Source organism: Octopus bimaculoides, chromosome 6, assembly GCF_046866305.1.
Source record: "Octopus bimaculoides isolate indiv1 chromosome 6, ASM4686630v1, whole genome shotgun sequence".
Taxonomy (NCBI): domain Eukaryota; kingdom Metazoa; phylum Mollusca; class Cephalopoda; order Octopoda; family Octopodidae; genus Octopus; species Octopus bimaculoides.
In genome coordinates, this window is record NC_142933.1 from 83,340,000 (window position 1) to 83,362,483 (window position 22,484).

Genomic DNA, 22,484 nt, shown 5'->3' on the forward strand with positions numbered 1-22,484 from the left:
ATATATATATAGACATTCGAATTGTTGGCGATTTTGTCCTCCGTCTTCCTTTTCTTTTGGACTTTCCTATGTCTCCGGTTCTATTTCTGAAGAAGAGCTTCGTTCGAAACGTAGAACAACGTATACACACACACACACACACACACACACACACACACATATATATATATATATATATATATATATATATATTGATGCTCGGGAAAATGAAAGCGTCTTCTAAGTTTTGAGCCCCCGCTCTTCAGCAGAAAGGAATAAGAGAAAATAAACAGAAAGAGAATGAAAAAAATATATATATATATGTATGTGAAAATTGCTTAGGTATTTCGCTTAGGCGTAGCGGGACTAATAACCTGGTATAGAACTCAATACAAGTATTGTTAGATGATTATAGAATGCTAATAGGAATAAAGAGATGACGTCGGGAAAATGATAAGGGTTATTTTATGAACTCTATCAGCTTATAGCTGTTTCTGGTGTATGATTTGGTGGACCGTTTGTTGAATCGGTGGGTAACATCCTATAGCTTCATAAGATCTTTCAATACGAAATGCACTTTTTGGGGAGAGAGAGAGAGAAAGAGAGAGAGAAATAGAGAAAGAAAGATAAGAGAGAGAGAGAGAGAGAGAGAGAGAGAGAGAGAGAGAGAGAGAGAGAGAGAGAGAGAGAGAGAGAGAGAGAGAGACTTCAAAGCAGCGTTAAAGATATAAAATACAAAACGTTAGCAAATTAGAAAAGTAGAAATTTCATAATTTAAAGATGAACATTATATATATATATATACAGGCTATATTAAATCTCTGAGCGACCTATAGACACTAGCAATACGGAATCGTAACATATAATTGCCAACGAAGTGTGGCGTCCTATAATGGACCGTGCTACTTTCGTTTATAGCCCCAGGAAAACATCTCTTCCAGCTGGCTAACAACACACGTTCTGTATCCGATTAGTATTTGCCAGGGGAGGTCATCACTCCGATCTCTAGGCTTATGTGATACACACGGACTCGAGTTTCTGGGTGATTACCCATCTTCAGCGCGTGTTAATTACAAGCTACTGACGAAAACTCATTCCACTCGCAAAATAATATCAGCTTTTTCCAGTGACAAACTTTCGCTGTGTATATGGTGGGTGTCCTTGTATTTATCTTCCACCACAACATGGCACCCGGTGAAGTAAATACTAGGCTGAAAAAAGGGCTGAGGGTAATACATGTCATTAAAACAATTCAGTGCTGCAGTCCGCTAAAACAGCTAATATATGTAAAACATGTAACGGTTATATAAATGAAAAAGGCGTTAACATGTATGCAAAAATACATCAGTATTTTCATAAATACTGATATGTATGTAATTATTTATATATGTGTGTATGTATATATGAATGTAAGTAACGATCAAATCATACGTGCTCGTCTTGTGCTGTATGTCATTACTATAGTTTAAAACTATTTTTACATTAATATATTGACTGCAAAAACTCAAATTTTATCCTTTATATTTTTATGCAAACTAAGCAAATAATTGGCACGCATCTAAATATAATATATCTTTTAATGAATTAAAAGAAATCTAAAACTATGTTAGGTATACTTGTATAAAGAAATAAATACAATGGAAAAATTCTTGAACAATTTAGTTCCTAAATAGCCCGAAAAAAAAAAAGTATCTTTTATTTTCAGTTAACATTGCAGGAAACGTTAGAGAAATCTAAATACTATAGCATGTATTGAAATAAAGTAAATAAATTAATAGCGCAAAATACTTCGTGGTTATCTATCATCAGCGTGTGTCAATCACAGGCTAGTAACCACCCAGAAACTCGAGGCCGTGTGTATCACATAAGGTGAGACATGGGAGCGATGACCTCCCCTCGAAATACTAATCGGACACAGAATGTGTATCGTTAGTCGCTGGAAGAGATGTCTTCCCAGGGTTATATGCCTCAATAGCACTGTCCTTTATAGGAGGCCACACTTCGTTGAAAATCATATATTACGTCATATATATATATATATATATATATATATATATATATATATATATATGCACACACGCACACACATAAACACACATATATATACATAATGCCTTTGGATGGAAGAAGAAAACTTGGGTGTTAGACAACTTCGGTGATACCTTGAATGATATAGGTTCAAATCTCACTTTCCTAGTTCAAGTATAAAATTATAATCTGTCCAAATTTTTTAAGTCACATTCTCGATGTGAATCATCGTTCGAATATACTCGTGACGTAATAATAAAGTATGATCTCATGTTTTTGAGACAATTCACCAATGAAACGGGTGATGAATAATAATGAGTTTGAAGATTATGCAGAGAATATCGCATTACTTAAAACCAATTCCAGGATAAAACAAATAAACGTCACGTAGAAAAATATCAGATAACATACAGATTTACAATACGCTGTACAACAAATACACACACACACACACACACACACACACACACACACACACACACAGACATATATATATATATATATATATATATATATATATACGACGGGCGTCTTTCAGTTTCCGCCTGTTAAATCCAAAATCACAAGGCTTTCGTCGGCCTGAGGCTATAACAGAAGACACTTGCCGAAGGTGCCATGCAGTCGGACTGAACCCGAAGCCATATGGTTGGTAAGCTCGTTACTTACCATATAGCCATTTCTGCGCCTAATACGTACATACAAAGTTATTCTATATGTTTATATATATATATATATATATATATATATATATATATATATATATATATATATATAAAGATAAAGAAAGCCGGTCTATGTGACTACCCTGGGTTTCACGTCCATAAAGCGTTTGTTTGCAAATGTTCTCTCTAGCAAGTGTCACAAGAGGACATGTGAATATAGGTTTTGGAGTCAGACGATACGCTCTGGAGAAGCTTTAGTTCGAAATTTTGAATGAATGGAAATTTTGATTGGATGGAATCAAGCCATTCACAGAAACACTTCAGTTTTGACTCACATGTATTTTTGTTACATCACCACTACTTGCTTGTTTGTGTGCCTTCTTCTCATCACAGTTGCTCCTACTTCCTAATCTCTCGTCTCCACATTAATCTCCCCTCTCGCGTTCTTATTTCTAAGAATGCAGGCCCTTTAGAATCTCCTCTCTGCTCATATATTTTCTGCGTGTGTTGATTTACAAAGGTTCACAAAGAACATTATTTGAATCAATCTGACTCCTACAGGAAGGCCCGAATAGTCATGGGTATTTCCCCTTCCTCCAGTTACAAGAAGTAAGAAAAATATAAGAATAGTGTTGGTAGATGACAAAATGTATTCGACAGCAGAAATTGAAAAAGTATGAGAAACTTTGTCCATGAAAAAGACGAAAATATTCATAGATAAAAACTTGTTAAATTTGCCCATCAAGAAATTGATAAGTTTATTGGAATCAGTCAGACGCCTGGGATGTGTTTCATAAGACACCTTTGGAAATCTTCTATTTTATTGTTGCAAAGGCATGTAAATAGGGTAAGAGGTTGAAGACAGTATCTTTGTATTTGAGAAAATTCTTATTTTGAAGAAACATTTATACCTGACAATGAAGAAATACATAGGCATTTTAAAGTTTATTACAAACAGAATACTTTATTTAGGAATTGAATAATTCTCTTTTTCCAAACTATGAAATTGCCTTATGACGAAAAAATAGTCAATAGACAAGCAGTGTATATAAAAAAATATATAATTGTGGCTAATGATATTGTAACGTTGTACATGTTTCTGAAAATCACTGAAAAAAAATCTGCTGCACCTTCATCGGGCACACGCACAAACATAAATGTGCGTGTTATATACAAAAATTCGAATGCCACTGGTACAGCAAAAATTGCCAGCATGTATAAACATAACAGAATAAGAAAATCAACACAAGTTTTGGGCAAGAATGAAATGTGACAAATACAATTATGTAGACAAGTACAACACACTTATAGAGATTTTGTTAGTTTTGTGTCATTTGCATTTCTCTTTTCATGATAATTAAAGTCTATTGTATGAACTTATATTATCGAAGTATTCTGCTGTAATTGTTTATTTACTTTACTTCAATATATTCTATTGTATTAAGATTTCTCTAACGTTTCCTGCAGTGTTAACTGAAAATAAAAGATACGTTTTTTTTTTGTTTCGGAATATTTAGAAACTAAATTGCTCTAGAAGTTTTGCATTGTATTTATTTCTTTATGCAAGTATACCTCCCATAACTTTCGCTTTCTTTTATTTCATTAAAATATATATTATATTTAGATGCGTGCCAATTATTTGCTTAGTTTACGTAAAAATATAAAGGGTCAATTTTGCGTTTTTGTAGTCAATATATTAATGTGCAAATAGTTTTGAAATATAGTAATGAAATACAGCACAAGACGAGCACGTATGATTTGATCGTTACTTACATTCCTATATACATACACACATAAAAATAACTATGTACATATCAGTGTCTATGGAAATTTTGATATATCTGTGTATACATGTTAACGCCTTATTCATTTATATAACTTTTACATGTTTTATATATATTAGTTGTTTTAGTGGACTGCAGCACTGAGTTGTTTTAATGAAATGAATAACCCTCAGCCTTTTTTTCAGCCTAGTACTTACTCCACCGGTTATGTAGTGATGGAAGATAAAAACAAGGACACCCACCATGCCCCCCCCCACACATATATATGTATGTGTGTGTATGTATATATATATATATATTTGTGTGTGTACGTATATATATATATATATATATATATATATATATATATATATATATATATAAGGTTTTTTAATCTTTTAAATTTTCATATTCAAAAGAGACAGAGACTTCAAATTCGACATATCGATTTATTCACCACTCTATGTTAACATTTCTGTGCCAAACTTATCCAGTGACTGGTCTATTGGATTTAGACATTTGGCACTTCTTCAGGAGTGGTTACCATTCGAACAAAACACGAAAAAACACATACATAACTATTATTAAATTCTTAGATTCCCGTTAGATTTCGTCTTGTATGTGTTATGTCTTGTATGTAGTTATGTATGTGTTTTTTCGTGTTTTGTTCGAATGGTAATAACAAAGACGAAATCTAACTGGAATCTAAGAATTTAATAATAATTATGTATGTGTTTTTTCGTGTTTTGTTCGAATGGTAACCACTCCTGAAGAAGTGCCAAATGTCTAAATCCAATAGACCAGTCACTGGATACGTTTGGCACAGAAATGTTAACATAGAGTGGTGAATAAATCCATATGTCGAATTTGAAGTCTCTGTCTCTTTTGAATATGAAAATTTAAAAGTTTAAAAACCTTATAATATAAATATAAACTGTGAGAACGACCCTTAAGGAATCTAGTTAATGATCTCATAAGGTAAGTTCTTATGCTATATTGGTAACGGTTGCTACATCCTTTGGAACAATTATTATATATATATATATATATATATATATATATATATATATATATATATATATATATATGTATGTATATATATATTTATGTATAGGTGTATATGTGTATTTAAATACGTATTAATATTTACACATAGATATATATTTATACACACATGCAATCAATCTGTATACATTAAAAAGCATGCGCATAAGCACACACTCTATATGAGCGTGTGTGTATGTATGTATATATATATATATATATATATATATATATATATATAAAATATACAAGAATAAGGGCAGAGAATCGTCAATTAATAATAGAATTAATAATTAACAATTCTGCCAAGTAGTTCAGTATGAAAATAACTTTTATCGGTAAAACTATTTATCATTATAAATATACAGGGATTAGCAATTGAGTTGCTTCTCCAACATACTGAAAATTTAGAAATAGCAGTCAAAGAACTACTGATTCCAAACTACAAATTTTTCTCTAAAGTGGATGGCGATATTTATGGCACACATAGAACAAAAAACCGGAGGGAAAAGCGTAAACAAACCAAGCCTTTAGTTAATTGGATACGAATCGTTTCATGGTTAAGTGAATGGAAATTTCACTATTCCAATCTTCAGCCTCAATATTCTGATAAATTTGAAAGTGTCTCTAAAAAAATTCACGGTAATTTTTGGCCATGCGACACCAAAAATCAACGATAAGAGATTCTCTGCCCTTATTCTTGTATATTTTATATTTGATATCTCTAAGTTAGATGGCTAAACCGTAATCCCTTCCACACGGGACTTTTTTTCATACGGGACTATTTGTGACGCACATGGAATAGATTTCTTTGAGGTGAGGTGCCTGAACTCGCTAGCCGATGAATTCGTAAGTGCCTTTCTTATCGTTGATTTTTGGTGTCGCATGGCCAAAAATTACCGTGAATTTTTTTAGAGACACTTTCAAATTTATCAGAATATTGAGGCTGAAGATTGGAATAGTGAAATTTCCATTCACTTAACCATGAAACGATTCGTATCCAATTAACTAAAGGCTTGGTTTGTTTACGCTTTTCCCTCCGGTTTTTTGTTCTATGTGTGCCATAAATATCGCCATCCACTTTAGAGAAAAATTTGTAGTTTGGAATCAGTAGTTCTTTGACTGCTATTTCTAAATTTTCAGTATGTTGGAGAAGCAACTCAATTGCTAATCCCTGTATATTTATAATGATATATATATATATATATATATATATATATATATATATATATATATATATATATATATATATATATATATATATATATATATATATATATATATATATATATACATGTATATATACTTATTATAAATTTCGAATGGCGAAGAAAAGTCAGTGAATCAGTCTTTTCCTAGTCTTTCGTGATGTTCATTCCACCCACGTTGCACTAACGTTTCCGTGTCCCTTGTCCTTCTAGCTGTATAAAATTCAATGAGTTCGGGATTGAATATTTGGAATTTTGTGGCCAACGGTGCTATTATTTCACAGAATAAGATATAAGATAAATATATGAAATCTTTTAAATTTTACACCTTAAAAGTTCCTGTCCATCGATTTAAAAATATTCTTATAATAATGAAGCTCAGATTATTGAGGTAATATTGAACTATACAAAATTAAATTGGAAGGCATTACTATATGAGAGATTGAGTTAAACATTCAACTCTGAATACATCTATGCATAAGCACTTAAAACACGTCAATATGTATTCCATTGAACGGCGATATAATCACATATTGAAAAGTACCCGATGCAGAAGACGATTGGAGGTAGATTCAGTAATGCTAACGTATCTATGGGAGCACTTTCAAGCACTTTAACGTTAATCTAACAAGATACGTGCCCTGGAATAGGTTCAGTGAAAGATAGCGGAAATACCTGCATAGGAATATATGAAATATGTGCACTGAATAAATATGCTTTCTGCGTTTATATGCAAAATTAATAGCATAAAATGGGAAAAGCAAGAAAGTAAATAATGTCTCTCATTAAGACTCAACTATCTGTTCATGCCTTACACACACTAAGTTTCACACACACAAACACACATACATACATATGTATATATATATGAAGAATATATTTCTGTGCAATGTAGTAACAAAAATGTATGTATACAGGATATAGATCGTTGTGGATGTATGAAAGAGTGCACCTGTATTACCGAATTTGAATTACGATTAGAGACTCATAAATATACAATGTTTTGCGTTTAAGTCCACATGCATTAATGATGTATATTTAGACATAGAAATGTATATGAATATGAATACACAAATATATACTTGCATCTCCCTCTTTCTTTAAATACACACACTAGCAGGCACAGCCGTGCACACACTCATGTTCTCACACACACGTACACACACACATACGCACGAACACACATTTCAGTCGCTAAAGTACATACCTTTATAGTTGTGTGTATATGTACATACCTATATTCACATATGATACATCTACCTATCTGTCTATATATGCATACTTGTATGCATAAATACGTATGCACACACACACACACACACACACACACACACACATACATATATATGCACACTATTACAAGTATTTATAGGCACATGTGTGTATATTGAAGTTATTGCGTTTGTGTATATACATAGATATATACATACCCCACCACACACACATATATTCTTTTCTACTCTAGGCACAAGGCCCTAAATTTTTGGGGAGGGGGCCAGTCGATTATATCGACCCCAATGCGTAACTGGTACTTATTCACTCGACCCCGAAAGGATGAAAGGCAAAGTCGACCTCGGCGGAATTTGAAATCAGAACGTAGCGGCAGACGAAATACCGCTTCTGCCACCTCACCGCCTTCACACACACATATATTATAGATGATATAGATATATATATATATAGCGAAAGAGAGTGCGAGAAAGAGAGAGAGAGCTTCGGAGAGAGAGAGAGAGAGAAAAAAATTCGGACATATGTATGCGTATGTTTCTGTAATTCCCTTTCTCTTTATTTGTGTGTGTTTGTGAGTGTGTATGTGTGTGTCTGTGTGTGTGCGTGAATATATATAGTTTATCTACGATATATATTTCCTATACTGTACACTCCAGACACAAAGATAAATGAGTAAACACAAGTGAAATAAACGGATAGCCGTGTATTCCATCTGTTTGATGAATAGAATTCCCAACCTAGTTGCATAAGAGGTTTGACAATTTAGCGTCATGCACTTATTTATTGCAATTTGCAGTGAGATTTACAGTGGGAACGGCTTTTAAACACATGTACAGATGTAGCAATTGAAACAGGCTTCGGAAGGGTTTTCACTTAATTAAATGCTGTTAGATTTATTGGACCGATCCCAGAGTGAAATATACACGCTCTTGTATAATCAAGTTGACTTCAAATCACCCGCTTCACACCATTGACAGGCAAGATACTGAATCCTCCCACCTGCATTTAATTATTTATATATTCGTATAATTGTGTAATCATTCGAAGAATTAAAGAACGCAGGTGCATGGATTTCTTTAGTAGGTTAAAAAATACATCCTACTCATTGTAGGGACAGTTTTGTCTGAACATAGATGCATTAGCATTGAAAATATTTGAAATAAAAACGCAGAAATGAATATTGCACTACAGATGATGTTGTAACGAGTCTGCTAGAAATTTTATACGTATACTTATAATATCGATAAATGTAAATGAGCCATCGAGGTCATTTAATATATTGAACAATTTATAAAACATTCCTAACATTTTTCATCGTCAGTTCACTCATTCTTCACATATTGCTACTAAACTTGGTTAAGTGTCAATAAAACACAATTTAAAACCTTAGCATCAAGTTTGAAACAACGGCTTAACATTATCTACAAGTTATGAATACTACAATTGTATCAGTTAATAAGTAAAAAGTAGAAATAGGAAGACAGGAATATGAAAATTCTGGAGCTGCGTCATTCATATTTCAATGAAACAATATGAGAAATAAAAATTAGTTCCAGTTGAAAATTTGAACCGTATTGCAATTTCGATTGGCTAACACTTACTTATTCTCTGTAATATATATTTCAAAAATGAATGTTAATTTGCTTTAGCCGTGTGAGAAATCATGATGTTGCCTTATATCCAAATGATATGAACATCCCTTGTACATCCTTATACATACACGTACACACAGAGATACAGACCGCACAGGTGCACACATACATATGCAAAATGTAATTAAATATCATATAATAACTATACCCAAATTAGAACATTACTTTAGCTTTAGGGCAAGTCTCGCCGAGGAAACATGTGATCGAATGCATTAAATTTGTGACCATCCCATCTTACTGTTTTATAATACAATATTTTATCATGTGCGCATACCACGTTTGAGATGGCAAGGTGTAACAGAGAAGAGATTCGGCTGCTATTTCTAGCAGAAGATTGGCTTTTATTCCGAAGAATTTGAATTCCGTTGTCACCTTCCTATAATCAGCCAATCTACTTATCACACAATTATGTAGCAAATCTATCGACTAGTTATGTCTTACTGTTTAACAATTCAAAAGAATGATAACGGATGCAGTCATGCATGAGACTTAGCTTAGTCAGCAGTGCAACAAAAGCTTCTATCAGAGTTTTCAAAAGTCACAAGGGATTATTAACGATAAAATAATATGTTAATGTTACAAGTATCTAGCTACACACTTGATTTTTCTAATTGAGAATATAATACTACCGCTCCACCGCGTTTAATGTAATGGATATTATAATGAAAACATACAGACCCACACACACACACACACACACACACACACACACACACACACACACACACGAAATGAATGTTAAAGCCTTTTAGCAGTATATTGATTTCATGAAAGGATATTAAGATATATCTCGATCATTTTTGTGTATGAGAGTATATAGCTTTACACCAAACAATTCGAAAGATTTGAGAATTAAATTTCTATAAAAACTTGTGCACTTAATATATTTCCTTTAGACTTCACTGTGCCTTCTTTGGATGTGTTTGTTCTTTTAACAAAAAAAAAAATAAAATTTAAAAAAAAAATATTGGCATTTCTAGAATTAAAAAAAAAAAGGTTTTTCTTTTTAATTTTGTGTATTTATTTATTTGCGCGCATTTATAATTTGACCATGTTAAAATTAGCATTCTTTGTATTTGAATTTCCAAAGACTGATTTAATTTTTGTTTCGAGGTCAGTTATACAGCGTTTTAAATTGATCATATCATTAATTGGCGTCTTTTACTGAAAATGCACGATTAAAATTCATTTTATTATCATTCATGTTGTGATATACTTGTAGACTGCTCAAAACGATTATCGATCCTACTGTCATGTTGTAAGGCGGTGAGTGAACGCGCGTGGTTTAGTTGTTAGGGTATTCGACATGATCGTAAGATCGTGAGTTCAATTCCCGACGACGCATTGTGTCCTTGAGCAAGATACTTTATTTCATCTGAAAGTACCTGAACAGTAATTTATTATAAACGGTATTTTAGCAGGGATGTTTGAGTATAAGAATAAATGTAATTCAAAACGTTGAGAGTTCAAATCCCACTTAGTTTGACTTTGTCTTCATACATTCATGGTTGATGAAACATGCAATATGTAATTATTTAGATCAATATCACCGACATCACCTTCAAAATAAGACGCTTTTGTGCCCATCTTATAAATTTTATATAGGAAGATGATAATGTCAGTATGTCTCTTTTTGTAACTACAACTCTAAACAATCGTTTTTGCCAATCTAAAATGAACGCGAAACCTTAAATCTTTTAACTGTAACTTATTTTAATAAAAAATAGTAATTATACTTTCAACAGCACTCCAGCCTGCATTCACTGCTATCCACATCTTCCCTACTTTATGCCTCTTTCATTAAATACAAATACCATTCATTTATTCTGGTCTTATAAACGTTACCATAGTATATATTTGCATGTTTAAACGTGATGTACGAAATTCTTTCTAGCTTTTTAGATAATATCTTGAAAACAATTGTCTCTGTATTAAAGTTAAGAGTTAGACAACTGTGTATTTTTAATTTTAAAGTGTTATTTTACAAATATAAAAGAAGAATATTTTTGTGTATATTTACTTCATATGTATCTCAAGTAAATATAAATGTTTTGCTCATTGACATAATTGGATTTCTTAATAAATTCGAAAGATGAAACAATAAGATACAAATACTACCTATAGTACAAGATATTTGTGTAGACTTTGAATCATTAGTTATCAAACTATGGGATTTAAAGGCACTCTTCTGCATGCAGCTAATGAATAATTATCCATATGAGAGATATTAGTACGCATCAGCTTAATAATTTGTTTGTTCGTTCCTACAAACAATACCCAGTGCTCTTGTGAACTTCATTGGTCCGACGGTTTATCTTTGACTGAAGAGAAACGGAGTGAGTTCGAAACAACACAATGTTTCAAAGGTCCATCAGAACGGTGAATCGTGTACATTATGAACACACATAACGTAAATGGAGGAGGTGTTTTTTTTTTCCGATGATGAAGAACAATCGTAATCAGATATTCACATTTCATTTTTCCAGATCGTATTAAGAAAGAAATAACAGTGACAAACGAAATATACACAGCTGGATGTTGTTGTTGACATACAACAGCAGTAATTTTATTCAGCTGAATGCACGTCATTGATTGGTTGAAATTACCGAAATACGACAACTTTTACACGAAATAACTTCGTAGATAGAAACTTTTCTCAACAATGCTAAGAGTAAAAGATGTTTTATATGACAAATTCTACAAGTGTCCGAAGTTTGAAAGTGTTTAGTTACAAAAAAGGAATTTCTCGATCTGCCGATGAAAGTGGAAAGATCCAACTTTTCTTCTCGAGTTGATTAATAAAATACAAATTAAATTACCCGCCCTTCAAAACCACTGGCCATGTGTTTAAATTAGAAACATCCATTCATGTTATAGTTATTTGTGCTCATTTATGTTCCAAGTTCAAATCCAAGGTGGTGTACTTTGTTTCGATCTGGCTTCGTTGTTAAAATAAGGTTCTAATCATTGTATTCGATTTAATCGACTATACTTCGTACAAAGTTAAATGTATTAAGTTATTCTGTTGTGTCTGGGGAGAATCATTTTCCTTTTGTGCCTTATAATTTAACACACTCACCGGTAAAATTTCCACTTATTCCTTATTTTTATTTTCCTAAAATTTTCGTTGCGTCTTGCAAACCTTTTCAAAAGTCTTGACACGAACTCACATAAAGAATCTTGCAAACCAAATCCAAAAACGAAATATTAAGTTATTATTTTCTTAATATTGACATATTTTAAGGCGGTGAGTGAAAGCGTGTGACTTATTTGTTAGGGTATTCAGCGTGATCGGAAAATCGTGAGTTTAATTCCCGACGACGTATTATGTCATTGAGCAAGACAATTTATTTCATATGGCTCTAGTACACTCAGCTGAAAAAAGATGGCTAGTACCTGTATTTCATTCTGCATCACAGGGCATTTCCTTGGAACTCATGTTGTCATAAACGACGGAGTGCCAGTTAAGGAGGTGAGTTCGGAGAATCGTTGCATTGCTAGGAAAATGCTTAGCAACATTTCCCCCTACTTTACGTTCTGAATTAAAATTCCTGCCGTCGTCAGCGTTGCCTTTCGTCCTTTCGAGGTTGATAAAATAAGTACTAGTTGAACATGGGATCAATGTAATCGATTTACTTCTCCTCCGAAATCGGTTCTTGTGGCAAAATTTGAAATCAATATTGACATGATTTACGTAAAACCAAACATAACATTAATATTGAAACTACATAGTATCACGCTCATTTCCATTGTCACATATCTTCTGTACCTTGTGTTCCTTTTGATAATCTGTTAGTTTACGTCCCAGTCACTAAGCATTTTGCTAAAATGGATCAACAGAAAATGCACCATACTTGGAAAAAAAAAGTAGGGTGGATTTGTTGGATTAACCATTCTACGGTTGCCTCACTATCACTGAAGTTTAATAATTGGAACAAATAAAAATAAAGTAATGAGAGCGCATCGTCAATTGATTCCATTAACGCACCCGACAATGATTGAAAAGTTGATCATGGAAAGATTTCAAACTTGAGCATGAAGAAATAAAACAAATTACCACAATGTATTTGCGCCAGTGCCTTATTGAATTAACGGAAATGCTGCTCTTAATAGTAATAATAAAGGAAAAATTCGGAACATAAGACTACCTCACTAAATAATGCAAGATTATACTCTGTCCGTGGTTTTGCTGATAATAACAAACACCACCTTAATTATTGATTTCTATTTGGGAAGATAAAAAGGGTATTTATTGCTTATTTTATTTATCTGATAGGTATTTCGTTCAACACTCAATTGATTCCATCAGGTGATTCACTACATATAAATACTTAATAAACATACAAGTTTCAATCGTTTGAGTTTTCTTTTCCCGACAAAGCACGCTAAATGAAAATGTATAGCAATAAAGGAAGGTCATACCTAATCAAATATACTTACAATGAAACGTTGTAGAAGAATACTTGGAACTGGTTGTGGATAATAGTTTCCCTGGGGAAGTTGATTTTTGTACATGCAAACCTTTTGTGCAGAAAATTCACAAATGGAATAAATTAATTTTACCACGAGATAAAACGTCCACAGCAGAAGCCATCATCACCGAAACGTTCATTTGTTTGGATCTTTGAGAAGCCGTCCAAACTAACTTCCTTTTACAAGGATTCAAAAGAGAGGTTATAAGAGTAGAGGGAAGTATCCTCAAACCAGATGTCTGTCTGGAATGCTTGCACCAGTATAAAATACCTTAAAGGTAACGGAAGGGCCAAGAGGTTATGTTAAACCGCTATAAAAATGGAGTCTATCACCCAAATAGGTCACAGCGCCATTTAAATTCAGAATGAGATGAGCCAAAACAATATTTTTACAGTTTCTCTGATTGGATGTAGTCATGGGTGAGTGGTTAACCAAGTCAATCAGCAGTCATAAGATGCAGTGTTTCGTTCCCACAGCGCGTTATTTGGCCCAGTTTTTTCGATATTCACAACCCGGTGGGTAAAATAAAGGCCAAAAAACTATCTATAAATCAGTGGTTCTCAACTGGGGTCCAAATGACCCTTGTTAGTCCATATAAGATTCAGAAAAGAAGATGGCGCGTGGCTTAGTGGTTAGAGTATTGGAGTCATCATCGTAATATTGTTTTTGATTCCTGGACCGGGTGACGCGTTGTGGTCTTGAGCAAAACACTTCATTTCACGTTGGTCCAGTCCACTCTGCTGAAAAAAATTGAGTAATCTAACGACGGACCGGCGTCCTTTCCAGGTGGGGAAAGCTTACGCTATGGAAATCGGGAAACCGGCCCTATGTATGTGTGTGTGTGTGCGTGTGTATGTGCGTGGGCGCGCGATTGTAGATAAATAGATTGATAATTAGATACACGATATATCCCTTTGTCAATTTCGCTGACAGAACAATGGTTGATTCGAGGCCATAGGAGAATACAGAAGCATACTGCGCTGCGTGTTGGGCAGTACTTGAAATCTCGTAGTTGTAAAATGAACTTCTTAACCATACAGTCACCCCTTCCTGTTCTGCTGAAAATCAATATTTAGAGTGATGTATGACATGACCAGTAGAGCATCAAACAAATAATGTCTTGCATTATTCATCGCAGGAACTTTACGTTCTGACAGTTGGCTTTATCAACGCTATTAAAAGCCATATGTCCGTTAATTGATAGCTCAGTGAAAGAAATACGTTACGGATATTTGACTTGTTGCATCGTGTTACAAGTTCATCTTGGGTGTGTTGCTTCAATTGTGTACATACTTTTATAGATATATAATTTCCCTGTCTCTAACTATATTTCTCTGTCTCCCTGTATGTATGTATGTATGTATGTATGTATGTATGTATGTATGCATGTATGCATGCATGCATGCATGTATGTATGTATGTATGTATGTATGTATGTATGTATGTATGTATGTATCTATCTATCTATCTATCTATCTATTTATCTATCTATCTATCTATCTATCTATCTATCTATCTATCTATCTATCTATCAATCTATCTATCTATCTATCTATGACAATATTTATGTATATAGGTTTATCAACTGCGTGTATAATTTGTGCTGAAAAGAAAAATGGTCGACAGTAAATTCGAAGTTAACAAACTTTCAATATTAAAATGTAAAGAGAAATCCTTCACGTCCACGTCAAATTGCATTTATCTGCAACTTGACATGAGGCATGTGTGTCTTATTTATGTTTGTGTGTGCGTGGATTTAGGGATAGGCATTTCTGTGTGTGAACGGGCGTTTCTGAGTGTGTTCATGGGAAAGAGGGGGAGAGAGAGAGAGAGAGAGAGAGAGAGAGAGAGAGAGAGAGAGAGAGAGAGAGAGAGAGAGAGAGAGAGTGGGAGACGGAGAGAAAGCGAGTGGGATAGAGAGAAAGAAGTGAGGAGATAGTAAGTGTCTGTGTGTGTGAGTAGATGTTTGTTTGTGTGTGATTTGTCAGAACTACTTCAAAGATTCTGTTAGCAGCTACTTGGTTAAGTAATTCAATCTTAATTCAAAATCTTTTCATCTGGTCAGCATTCACAACTACCTGCATTTGTGAAGCATCAACTTCAAATCTAATGATTCATTAATTCAACCCTTTAAATTGCGTGTAATAGCGATGGTTTCCTCTCGAAATGGTCTTTTATAACTATATCTTGAGCACCAGATCGAGGGAACATGTAAACTGCTTCAAATAATCATATATATATATATGTATATATACATATATATATATATATATATATATATATATATATATATATATATATATATATATATATATATATATATATATATATATATATATATACACATATATATATGATTATTTGAAGCCGTTTGCAGGTTCCCTGGATCTGGTGATCAAGATACAGGTATCAAAGCGAGAGAAAAGCATCACTACGACACGCAATCTAAAGATTGGAGTTAATCAATCAGTCAGTGTATACGATTTTATCGGCGATATTTCTTGGCTCAAATTTGAGGGGATCTAGCCCTAAATCTACTCCGGTTCTACGCGGTAGTAGAAATGCAATAAATTCGGCTCACTACGTAAAAATATTGAGTTTGAGGTGAATAGCATATTCATATTTGCTCAAATTATTAAAATCCAGGGCTTTATCAATTATTTTCACTAAGTTAATTTTATCTCAGATTTATTACTCAAGCGATGTGCTATATACACACATGTGCAAACACACACACACATACACACACACACACACACACACACACACACACACACACACACACACACATATATATATATATATATATATATATATGCAGCGAGAGAGAGAGAGAGAGAGAGAGAGAGAGACCCCGTTGAATGAACAGCACATAGAAGCTACGACTCCACACTTTGCATTTCTAATAACAAATTATGAATTCCTATCTGAATTTACATACCATGCACAAGAAGCGTTTCTACACATCACTTTCCTTGGATAAGGGAACTGCAAGTATAACATACTGCTTATATTTTTATTTCTACTTTTATTCTCTTATTTGCCTTAATACGTCTTAATTTCCATCCATCCATCCATCCATCCATCCATCATCCATCCATCCACACACACACACACATACACACACACACACACACACACACACACACACACACATATATATATATATATATATATCAAACATAAATTAAAAACAGAACACCAAGGGTATCGCAGTACACGTGTTTCAAGCTTTATAAACAATCTGTTATTACATCAGCATAGGTATATTATTGATATAAAAGATAGTGTAAAGCTCTCCTCGGCCGCAAAACATCGTTAGTCCAAAGATTACATCACAAAAGAAAATGTACAAGAAGTATTATCCATTATAATAGTTTTATCACATCCCTTTGAAAAGGTATTTTTGTATAAAGGTTCGATGGATTTCAAAACTCTCCCCATATTGTACCACTATTCAGCACAATGCTGAATAGTGGAAGAATATGGGCAGATTTTTGACACATGCTTATAGGATTTATTCATCTCAAGCAATGTGTACGATGACTGTTTTTAATGCCACAACAAGTTTTTTTTTAAAGTGATTCACTGCTATGTCAGTATGCTGGTACTGCTTGCTAGTACCCTTAATTATTAATTGATATTTTATACCGTTATAGGTTTTTTTTACGAATGCTAAACCACTGACATTATTATAGATAATAATATCATATATATTCTTTTCTAATCCTGCTACAAGACCCGAAATTTGGGGGGAGGGGCCAGACGATTAGTTCGACCCCAGTACGCAACTGGTTCTTAATTTATCGGCCCCCGAACGAATGAAAGGCAAAGTCGGCTTCGGCGGAATTTGAAATCAGAACGTTAAGGCAGACGTAATACCGCTAAGCATCTCGCCAGACGTGTTAACGTTTCTGCCAAGAAATATATAAAATAAATAAGTAAATGAGGGGAAATTGAACCGGTGAGTGTGTAAAGTGATAAGGCACTAAAAAAGAATGATTCTTCCGAGACACAATAATATATATATAAATATACGACGGACTTCTCTCAGTTTCTGTCTGACAAATCCACTCACAAGAATGTAACAGAAATTACTTGCTTAAGTTGCCACACAGTGTGACTGAGTCTGCAAACATGTAGCTGAGAAGCAATCTTCTTACTATACACGCACACGACTACGCCTGCACACACACGCACACACTCACTCACACACACACACACACACACACACACACACACACACACACACACAAACACAAACACACACATACACACACACACACATATATATATATATATATATACCTATATTATATATATATATCCATGTATATATACACATAATACACATATATATGTGTGAGTGTGCGCGCGTTTGTGTGTGTATGTGTCTGTGTTTGTGTGTGTCTCTACATGTGCATGTATGTGTGTGTGTGTGTGTGTATAACGTATATAAATATCACTGTCATACCTTGTTTATGTAACAAATATTAGTTTGAGAGCAAAATCTTATTTCTCAATGTTTAACTTTTATTAACCGTGGCATTTTTAGAGTTTTAACTAGACATTGCTCCCTCGTAATTATATTATTTCTGTCTTATTGTCTCACCCAGTTATTCATCAACACCCTCTTCAACTACTTCTACGTGCAGTCTAAAATTCAATATATTGATTTCGTCGAAAAAAATTATATATACGCTTTCCGTCAAGCACACAAAAGGGAAACACACAAGCAAACAAGGAAACATGCAAATTATCAACAGTTTTCTTGAAATAGCAGCCACACTTCCTGAGGACTAACGTAGTTATTGCAGATCATCACAGAGAAGGTCATACTGGTCAAAGTGTCCTTCGTGCTCGGTCAGCTCATTCATCATTGGAAAGATATTTTCCATAAGCTATCTCCATCAGATGATACACACACACACACACACACACACACACACACACACACACACACACACACACACACACACACACACTTGCGCAAGCAGAAAATGAATTATTAAATTCTCTGAGTTTAAATTTCTGTAGGACTAATTAAAGCATAAATTTCTTCATTACGTATATATGTTTAAATGATGCTTCAAAACTCATTATCTCAGAAACAGTTACTTTAAGTATACTTTTATATTTGGCATACTTTAAAATATTTGTTATTACTTGACGATAATTAACGAAAGTACATTAATTATTTAAGATGCTGTCAATATGTTTCTTCTTTTTTTCAATAAAATTTTATTTGTCATAGCTTTATTTGCACTAAAATAAAAACAAATAATTCTTCCTGGCGCGTTGCTTAGCAATCACTTTGCATAGAATTCAATCCCGCTTGATGACAAATTCGGAAAATCTTTTCTGCTATAGCCACTGGTGGGAAAAATATCTGTGACCGAAGCTCGTCATGTGTGTGTGCGTGTGTATGTGTGTGTGTACGTGTGTGTGTGTGTGTGTGTGTGTGTGTGTGTGTGTGTGTGTGTGTGTGTGTGTGTGTGTTGTATGCGTGCGTGTCTTTGTGTTTGTCCGCAAACTGCTTCACAACCCCATAACATAGCATTTCGGCAAATATATGAAAGAATAAGTAGTAGACTTCAAAATGAGAATAAGATCTTGGAGTGATTCGTTCGAATATATCTTTCAGGGCAGTGCACCAGCGTGGTCATTGCCCGAAGACAAAAACAGGTGTTCGGAAAATGATCCTTCCGATTACTAAAACAATTAAAAGATTAAAAGAATAGACACACACACACACACACACACACGCACACACACACACACACGCACGCACACACACACACACACACACACACACACACACACACACACATATATATATATATATATATATATATATATGCAACTGTACATTTGAGAGTGAGCACATGTGTATGTGTGTGCGTCTTCAGCGCTGGACCAACGAGTTCCATTTGTGATGTTTGAACTTGGCCGATGTCGAGTGAATGAAGCAAAAGTTTGAAACAGGGCAGTATAATTTTGTCGTGATTTTCAGATTTATTTTGTATATTGACAAAGATATTTACGAGTAATTAAGTTACTTTTTGTTAATTGTTTTGCTTCAAAGTGAAATGAAATTCAATCTCTTACTATTTTAGATTCTTGTATTTTTCATCAATTAAACATCTGTCGATATATTGTTAGAGCACAATAAGACGCTTGATGGCTGATAGAGTTTCTTTGGTGTTTTCTGCATCGTCTTACTAATTTCTTCATGAGTATGTTTACTCTGTCAGCATAATATTTGTTTTGATTATTTCGGAACTTTCGATTAATTTTACAAAGATACAGATTAGTTAAGCTCAGTCTAAATCTGCAAAACTATTAAATTATAAGAGTTGCTTCATAACTGAAAAAAATAAAGTGCTCCATGATTATATGGTACAGATGATCGTATATCAGTTCTCAACATGAGAATAAATAATAAATGATATAAAGAAAATCTCCTGTTAAAACATCAATATATAGATGCGTATTTCATAGTGAAAATAATACGTTTAGATAACTGAGAATATTGACTGCTATTTATTTAGAAAACGGATATACACAAATACACATGTGATGTTTTTTATCTTATATAAATATGTAATGAAATATTGCAATGGATTTGGGGTTATATACCGATGAACAAGTGAGAAAATATTACGTTGAGGAGATATTTACTCCGACTTGCACCGAAACACGCACACATACTCATGCATGCATTCATATACATACAAACATACAAACATAAATACATGTATACATACATGCATACATACATACATACGTATATACATACATACATAAATATACAATATATATATATATATATAAAAGTACGAAGAATTAATCACAAAAACATAAACATTTCCACACATACTCAACCAAATACGCTTAGTCGTACCCAACTGGATGTTTTGTTTAATGTAATTCTTCGTTGTCCGGTTTCACTTCGACTGGTCACATCGCATCTTTGCACCGACACTCATCGTAGCCAACTTCACACTGACTAGTTTTGTACTGTTTGTTTACGTTGCTATCTTCGCGCTCTGTCTTCTTTGACGTCACTGACGTCACACACCGCGTTCTTTACGTCACTAACGTTACGCTCCGCGCTTTGTAAATCATCAAGTGACACTGCACGTTCCTTTACCAGTTCAAATCATTCACATCACGGCAAAGACACACAAACTAAAGAAAAACGTGCAACATTCTTCTTAATTTTTTACTTGTTTGTTCTTTAGAAAAGAATTTTGTCTTTGGAGAAATTCGCAGGTCTATGGAGTCTGATGATATTGACACAGTTAACTCCGTTGAATAGTGGCATGTTGATAGTCGCAGGAAAAAAGCTAGAAATGGATTTCTCTCGCGATGAGGAAAAAGACTGGGTGAAATGCCTATTGCAAGGCGCAAGCTTATTAGATACAATATGTGTGAAGAAATGAGTGAAGACAAATGATTTGCCAGTGTCTGTGTAGGAGTGGTATTTGACCAGCTACATACTACTACAGTAGTGGTAATAAAATCAGAATGATTCGACATTATGTCTGTGGACCAGGAGTTAAAGTATGTTATTGAATAACTTCATTACAAATCAGATGAGCGGCTGTTTCAGGATGCGATCTCATTTTCTGTTGTGCATGTGTAGTACCAGCTCCAGCCTGTAAATATCTTCTGAGTTGCATCGGGTTTTAAATAATGATTCATACAACATAACTCAATAGAGATTCGGAAATATTTCATGATATACATGCAGCTTCAGTAGCGTCGCTTTTGAAGAAAATGAGATAAGCAAGAAAATCTCCATTTATGCTCGATTACATTTGTATGATATTGTAAAGCCGCTGTTTACAATGATGGAAGGTTCAGACGATGAATGAAATGTAATCTATTAATATCTATATCACTATCATTAATCAAACGGATATTAATGAAATGAGAACAATATATTGAACACAGCTCAGTATACTTTAACACATTTGGTATGTGTTGTATATTAGAGAATAACATATCTGATCAAACCGATACGGATTTTGATGTTAATATAACATGAAAAATGATATAACGACAACTAACTATATTTCAAACAATTCAATACATTTACATGACAAATTGTTTCCTATAATTATGTCATAAATTCCAGCTTCACCAAGTCCATACAACTTAATCTAGCTTCTTAGATTCCAAATACCTATTGTGTTTACGTGTACCCAATTGATAGTGGTAAACTAACTAGAACCACTTAACATTACAGTTACTCTGCTGGAGAGCATGTGAAGATATGTTTTATTAATGATTATGCGCACTTTAAGATTCAACTTGCTCTGATGAGACCAAAGCGTCTCCTATCTAATCATCGTTCCTTTACTCTCAGTTAATACAGCATAGAAAGAACTCCACTGAAGGCAGGATAAAGAACTTCAGCGATCTTATTAATTGTATGCA

General features: G+C 33.7%; 1 protein-coding gene and 1 long non-coding RNA gene across 4 annotated transcripts in view; one reads left to right on the forward strand and one right to left on the reverse strand.

The window, feature by feature from the left end:
• Window positions 1–2,245, reverse strand: part of LOC106867501 (uncharacterized) — a 32,688-nt gene extending 30,443 nt beyond the window's left edge. Inside the window, exon 1 of the long non-coding RNA XR_016242346.1 lies at window positions 2,142–2,245. This is a non-coding gene — a long non-coding RNA (uncharacterized LOC106867501). The remainder of the gene's footprint in view (window positions 1–2,141) is intronic.
• LOC106870527 (BAI1-associated protein 3) overlaps window positions 1–22,484 on the forward strand; it is a 1,021,331-nt gene that overhangs the window by 63,975 nt on the left and 934,872 nt on the right. The gene's annotated exons all lie outside the window — the stretch shown is intronic.